The sequence below is a fragment of the Cnephaeus nilssonii genome (genome assembly GCF_951640355.1).
Source record: "Cnephaeus nilssonii genome assembly, chromosome: 2".
NCBI classification, from domain to species: Eukaryota; Metazoa; Chordata; class Mammalia; order Chiroptera; family Vespertilionidae; genus Cnephaeus; species Cnephaeus nilssonii.
The window spans coordinates 26,130,684-26,138,457 of NC_137073.1; the positions used below are offsets into that span (position 1 = coordinate 26,130,684).

The 7,774-nt window shown below is 46.7% G+C and overlaps 1 pseudogene across 1 annotated transcript; it reads right to left on the reverse strand.

Moving 5' to 3' along the window:
• Nucleotides 1–599: 599 nt before the first annotated feature.
• LOC307110432 (nucleolar protein 11-like) lies at nt 600–3,628 on the reverse strand (annotated as a pseudogene). The gene is made up of 3 exons: nt 3,512–3,628; nt 1,058–2,227; nt 600–653 (listed from the first exon to the last, which is right to left on the reverse strand). The product of its transcript is annotated as a nucleolar protein 11-like (transcript).
• Between the last annotated feature and the right edge of the window lie 4,146 nt (nt 3,629–7,774).

A 7,774-nucleotide genomic window follows, 5' to 3' on the forward strand; every position in this document is an offset into this window, starting at 1 on the left:
TTCTGTGGCTCATGAAGACTTACTTCGGTCTTGTTGAGCTTGGGACCAAATGCATATCTGAGGTTTCACAAACTTGTAAAGTCTGAACAGTAGCCTTTTTGCTTCTGGTAGTATTAAAACTAGCATCTGGAAGTAGGCATAGCCAGTCCATCATCTGGTTCAGGGTTGGAGGGTGTACTCCAGTATTCATTGCAGCATTTTCACTTCACTTCAAATAAAGGAGCTACGATACTGGAGAAGCAGAAGCTACCAGGATGCTGTGCTGGGATGTCTTTCACATCAGGGGGGAGAAACACGTCACTCACTCATTGCAGTTAGTGGAGCTGCTCTGTTTGGTATTACAGGGCAGGAGGTGGTCCCCTCTGCTGTGTCCTGAGGCTTTTCATTGAATTATTTTAAAAAAAACATTCTTACTGATTTCAGAGAGGAAGGGAGAGAGAGCTAGAAACATCAATGATGAGAGAGAATCATCGATGAGATGCCTTTTGCATGCCCCACACTGGGGACCGAGCCCACAACCTGGGCATGTGCCCTTGACCAGATTGAACCCAGGACCCTTCAGTCCGCAGGTCAATGCTCTGTCCACTGAGCCAAACCAGCTAGGGCTGGACCCCTGTTTCTTGAAGACTGCCATCACCAATGCTCGAGAACACCTTGAAGCAAGCACAGGTGACGGCTTCAGCAATGTCAGAGACTGCTGTAGATAGAGCGGTAACATCTATACCAGGCGTCCTCAAACTACGGCCCGCAGGCCACATGTGGGTGTTTTTGCCACTTTGTTTTTTTACTTCAAAATAAGATATGTGCAGTGTGCATAGGAATTTATTCATAGTTTTTTTAAAACTATAGTCTGGCCCTCCACCGGTCTGAGGGACAGTGAACTGGCCCCCTGTTTAAAAAGTTTGAGGACCCCTGATCTATACATTGGCAACTTCTAGGCGACCTCCATGGAGCCAGGTCTCAAGCTGTGAGGAAGCACGTGGGTTTGGATAAATGATCGGAGAGTTCCAGGGTAAAATGATGGTTCTGTTTCCCATCTTCCCAGAAGTCCTATTACTGTGTCCCCAGTAATCATATGGAAGTCAAGTTTCTGCTTAATAGCCAACATTTTGAGTAGTTCTACTTCAGTATGTTTTTCTGAATCTTTCTTTATGGTTTTAAAAGTTGTTTGGATGCTGGAGCCTCTGGCTGGATATTTGCTTCAGTTTTTCTTCTCCTTAAAATTCTCTTCGATGGCTCTGAGTTCTGGGGTCCAAGTCCATACCCCTGTGAGGTTTCCCAGTTTACAGACTGAGGCACGGCCTGAGTGCATGGACCGGGCCTGTGCTTGCGTTTTCCAAGTGCACCTGCTAGTGATGGCACTTCACACTTGTTTGGAATCTCAGTTAGAAGTTTTCCATGTAGCATGAACACATGTCCCCCGTAATACCAGAGCTGACTGCTGGTCCCTGGTGGTAATTCTTTTGGAACCCGTGGTGGTTGAAAGTTTGTGTTCCATATGGAGAGGCATTCCTGAGAAGTTGGTAGTGGTGATCCCAGGACCGCTACACAGTCTTGATCCAGGATGCCGAGCGCAACACCATTTTGAGCCTTCCCAGACACTACTGTCTTGAGCAACAGGGATCTCACTACCTTCTGATTTTGATGATTTTCTGGGTCACTCGAATATATTGATATCAAGGTTTCATATACGCATCCCTCAGAGCTTAATGACGTCGAAGAGCTGAATTTCTGATCCACAGATGCAGTAAAACTCTGTTAACAGATTTTTCTTCTTGTCTGAGTCAGAGTGTGTATTTGCTTAAGGCACGTGAGTTAAACATGTGTACATAAGCAAAGTAATTTCCATGTTTTTCGGTAATAAAGATTAAAACAGGATGCCTAGGTACCATGAAAAACCATGTCCACGTAATCACTGCTTCCTCAGGATAACGGTTTCAGTTTTCTGCCTGGGCTCTGCAAGCGAGGCCTCTAACCCCACACGGCCCCTTCCCTGGATGGCACCCAGGGTCCATCCCTCGTGTTGAATGTGTCTGTGTACCTCAGCTGACAGCGTAGCTTTAAATACCTTATCCAGGTTTTCATCTTCGTTATTCCATAATCTCAAAACCTTGTTGTCCTGAACAGCAGTATACTCTCCGGTTTAGAAGTTGCACACAGCTGGGCGTGTATCATTTGACCTTGTTTTACTGACCAGCTAGCTGCCCAGGGGTTTCTGCTCAGAAACCTAGTAATGTTAAGATAGCATACACTGTTCTCAGAGTCAATTTCTGACTATAAAAGCAATTAAATTTACAACTAAAATGATAGTCTTTAACACATTTCCTACATTAACAAAAAGACAAATACTGTATGATTCCACTTAAGACGGAGCAGAATGGTGGCTGCCGGGGGCTGGGCGGTGTGGGGAGGCACTGTTCAGTAGGTGCAAGTTCTGCCAATGCAAGGAGCTCTGAAGATGGATGGCGGTGATGGCTGCCCAACACGGTGACTGTACCTAGTATCCCGAACTGTAACCTTTAAAAAGACGGTTAAAATAGTAAATGTTATGTTATATGTATCCTTCCACCAATTAAAAAGAAAAGAACTTTTACAAAAATAGTTAAAATGAAAACATAAACAATAGTATGTTTGAAAAATGGATTCCTTGTGCCTTTGAATGGGGTCCTGGGAAATTAAGTAGGCCGAGCTGGGATCACACCCGTGCACGTCCTCCACTGTGTTCCTGTGCAGGGCTTGCCAAATGGAAGTCCACTCGGCAGCCCAGGTGAAAACCAAGTGTCATCAGAAGAGTCAAAGCAAGCAAACAGCACAGGGGACTGTTGGCACCCTGTCCCCAAAACTTCAGAGGTGATTGATTATCTAGCTTCTTAAAGTAACAAGAAACTGTATTCAGCAGCCCAGAAAAAGAATTCCTCTCTACCCCACCACCAAAAGCAAAGCTGCTTAAAAGGTGTGCCTTCAGCTTTAGGCATGGGGCCTCTAGGATTTACAGCACGCAGTTGGTAACACATGATTCTTAATCAAGATTCCCATTAAGATACCAAGAAAACAAAAAACACAACAAAACCCCACAAAGCTGTCCCCAAGGGAAGAAGTGTATGGACACAGGGATAAACCAGTTCCCACCATGTCAGCCGTCCTCTCTCATCCAACCAGTCTCCCTTCAGACCCTTCAGTGGGCAGCTGAGCTGACAGATACCAGGAGGGATCTTAGCAAGGCCGTCTCCAAGGTCGGAAGCAAAAGCACAGGTTTCCTTTTCTTTCGGGGTCTGGCCCACGTGCACTTAGATGCTCTGTGCCTACAATTGGGAAATATACCTCTCTCTCCAGGAAAGCACCAAGTCACATTCCAGACTTCATTCAGCTAGCTGAGAAGCCACACCGGCTTCCCAAACAGCCCGCTTGCTGCTCACCCATCTTTTTCTGAGGCTGGGAGAAACCCAAGGCTCCTGCTCTGCGCTCAGCAATGGGAGACAGCAGTGGGGTGCTCCTATCCCATCGCCCTCACCCCAGAGAGGATGAGAGTCCTGCTGCTGTCCTTTACTGAAAACTGGGCTGTTTTGTTGCTCTGCTCCATGCCTAGGAGTCCGTCAGGCCCAACATCCAAGGGTATTGCAGACAACATGAATTTCTCCTCCAGGGCTGCCTGCCGTCTGGCAAACCTATGGACCCCCACGCATCCCTCCCGCAGGCTTCCTGCTTTGTCTCTCCACGATCTGTATGTGAATACGGCCTCCATGTAATTCTGGTGGACACTAGACCAGGGATTTTTACCTGTGAGCAGCCAGATAGTAAATATTTTAGCCTTGTAGCCATTCAGCCTCTGTAGCAGCTACTGAACTCTGCTGTTTAGTGTGGAAGCAGCCACAGGTAATAGGTAAACGAAGGGGAGAGATTTGAAATTCATATAATGTTAAATGTTAGGAAACACTATTATTATACTTTGGATCGTTCTAACCACTTAAAACATGTAAAAGCCATTTTCCTGGGCCACACAAAAGCAGGCGGTGGTCTGGGTTTAGCCCGCACCATGGTTTGCCAATCCTGGCTAAGACTGACAAGATTCATCCTTGTAACTGGGGAGGACCCAGCTTCCCTTGCAACAGAAAGAGCCCCAATTCCTTAAAAAATTGAGATCTGGTTTACAAAGACGAAGGGACATGTTGCCGTTGTATGTCACCTGCGGTGTTTGTTACAGCAAGCTCCCAGTTTCTGGTCAGCAGAACCATTCTTGCCAAGAATCAACTTACTCAGTGTCTTGCTTTTGGAGTCTAGACTGTTTTATTTCTTAGGCAGCTTTTTCATCTTTCCACTGAAGACAGTCTTCATTGTCCTGAAAAGACTTGACATAATCCATTCTGATACCGGAAACTCCAGCTATTAATCCCTGGTGGCATCAGAGCCTGGGAAGGTAACGGTACATGCATCCAGGACAGTCTTTCAAGCTTCCTGCACTTTCTTTGTGAGCCTCTGAGATGGAGTTCCCTACTGCTGTTTTGTAGACAGGGCAGCTGAGCAATGTGGAGTGTCAAAAAGGTTAATGACACAGTGTCTAGAGCTACAGTGCAGCTTCCCAGTTCTGTGATTTTCCTGCTAGTTCTCTGGGCTACTCCCTGGAGTGTTGACAATGCTATGGTCTGGCTGCTGGCCTCTCTCTTTCCTTAGTAAAAGACAATAATACAAATACTGCCCTGGCCAGTGTGGCTCAGCGGTTAGAGTGTCAGTCCCTGCACCAAAGGGTCTTGGGTTCAATACCTGGTCAAGGGCACATACCTCGCTTGCAGGTTCGATCCCCAGCCCCAATGTGGTCACGTGCAGGAGGCAGCCAATTACTGTGTCTCTCTCACATTGATGTTTTTTTCTCTCTCTCTTCCCCCTCACTCCTCCTCCCCTCCATCCTCTCTAAAAGTCAATGGAAAAATATTCTCAGGTGAGAATGAACAAAAATAAACAAAAATACTGGTGACAACAATAAAAAATAGCTGCCATGTGAATGAGTGCTTACAATGGTCCCGACACCATCCTAAGCTCTTTATGTACATTATTTCCTTGAACTAATATCCACATATTATAGGTGAAGTAACCCAAAGTTACCACTAGTGAGTGGGTGGCTGACCCAAGTTTGATTCTCAGGCCGCTCCAGAGCCCAAGCTTGATGAATTACTAGAATTGAAATGAATATTCAAAAGACTTTAACCCTGCCATTCTTAACCCCACTCTCTGCTGGAAGCCTTTCTAAGATGAATATAATGGTTTTGTTTTGCCTTTGTTGCTTTCTTCCAGCTAGTTGAGGTCAAATACTGTGTTAAAGAAACACCTGTTAATTTGAGAACCAGCTCTAGCCCTCTGTAAATAAGACGATAGTTAGGAAAAGGGAATTCTTTGTTGTTTTCCTCTCTCGTATGGAGAATAGAGAGTTGAAGTATCTGCAGTTTGACATGAGCCAGACTGTATTGTGTTCTCCCAGAATCCACATGTTGAAGCCCTAACCCCCAGTGTGAGGGTATTTGGAGATGGGACCTTTGGGGGGAGGTTTAGGTTTAGATGAGGTCATGAAGGTGTGGGGCCCTATGGTGGGATTAGTGCCCATATAAGAGACCTCTGGTCTCTCTGCCATGTGCGGACTGCCAGCCTTCAGAATCGTGAGAAAGTAAATCTCTGTTGTTTATGCCCCCCCCCCCGCCCCGCCCACTCTATGGTATTTTGTTATGGCAGCACAAGATGACTGAGAGCATGGGGCCTGGTCCTGGCCTGTGAAAAACTTAAAAGCTTCTCATTTTGGTGCTCTCCACCCATTATCACTGCCAGCCCCTTTAGTTCAGAATGTGGGTGCACCTTGTGTGGAGTTGAGAGTGTTGGAATTCATGGAAGTCATAGTAAAAATAGCATCATAGATCATCACTGTCTTTCTAGAACTTGCTGTATTTATTGCTGAAGCTTCAGGAAACCATGGTTTAGGCAGATAGGGGGTATTTTCTTCCTATAGCAAGACATCTGGAAGTGGTGGCATTGGGGTTGTTTTTGTGGCCCTGGTTAGCATCCCCGAGACTCACCTGGCCTCCCTCTCAGGCTGGTCTCCTGCTGCCTGCTGTGGCTCTAGCCTCATCTGACAAGGTCCAAAGGCAGGACTGGGGGGTGACGGGCATGTGGGAGTTCAGACAGTTTCTCCTTGTATTAGTTTTCCAAATCACTCCAACATGTAGCAGCTTAAAACAACAAACATTTATTCTCCTGAGGTTTCAGTCAGGATGTTGGCCAGGGGTGCAGTCATCTGAAGGCTTGACCGGGGCCGGGGGTCCTGCTCCAAGGTGGATCCTGCACACGCCAGCAAGTTGGTGTTGTCAGCTGGGGCCTCTTCCCCATATGGGACTCTCCACAGGGCTGCTTTAGTGTCCTCACAACCTGTCACCATAGCCCCCTGAGGGTGTGATCCAAGAGCACAGGAGGAAGCCACAGTGCCTCTCACACTCTGATCGTGGAACTCACATATTGTCACTTCTGCTGTGTCCTGTTCATCACAAGTGAGTCACTACATTTACTTCACACTCAAGAGGAAGGGAACGAGGCTCCACAAGTTTAATGGAAGGAGTATTGAAGAATTTGTGCACAAATTTTAAAATCACTACACTCTTTATCAATCGCCCCTCCCCTCTCTCTTTTTAGTCAGAGAGGAAGATCTTTTCCAGAGGGCTCCCTCCCTTACATCTCATTGGCTAATCCTGGGTCATATCTTCCCCCAAACCAAGGCACTGAGCCAACTTTCCTGAGATCAGAATCCTTGAACAGAACTGGGGTTCTGTTAGTAAGAAGAATTGGGGTGGGGAGGATGGCTTTGGATGGCTGTTGACAGTGTCTGCCACAGTACTTTACATATTTGATCTTTAGTTCTCCTAACAACCTTGTAAAGGTATGATGGTTACCCATAATTTGCAAATACGGAAACTATGGTTCAGGGAAGAAATTCCCCCAAGGTCATACAGCAAATAGGGTGGGAGGGCCAGGCCCATCTAGCTCCAAAGCCAAACCCTCTCCACTGTCCCATCATAACAGTGGCTCTATTGGGAGATGGGGGGATTTTGATGCCCCGGGGACACTCGAAATGTTTTGAGATATTTTTGGTTGTCATAACTGAGTGGAGTGGGGAGAGTCCAGGGATGCTTCTGAACATCCTGTGATGCATAGGACAGCCCCACACCAGAGAATTATTTGACCAAAAATTTCAACAATGTTAAGGTGTCAAGGTTGAGAGCCCCTATATTAGAACAAGTACTTGGAGGGAAGGGATCATGTTATCTCAGTCACTTCTGAATCCTCTGTGCTGAACCCGGTCCTGACACATTGTAAGTGTCCACTTTGGGAGACTTCAATAAATGCTGACTGAGCAAATGAGCAAACTTGCCACACCGAATTCCGGAATCGAGGAGGCATGGACCTTGGAGGAGAAGTGTAGGATCGTGGGGGATAGGGAGTAACATTCCCCTCCCAATGGACTCAGCTTCCTCCAGTCTCGGGAGAACTGGTGGGGACATTGGTCCAACACAGCCTATGTTCCCCACTTGCCAAAGGGGGGCTGACTGGTGGGATGGTGGTCAAGGTCGGTCACCTGTTTATCTCTGAGATCCTGAAATAGAGGGGACCAAATAAAGAAACACTTCTCTGGATCTACCCATTTTTAAAGGGGACTAACCACCCAGGAGGAAACACAGTAATTTATATCTTCCCGCCCTTCCCGCCTCTCCTCGCTCTGTTCTCTGTAGGCAGTTCCTGGTGC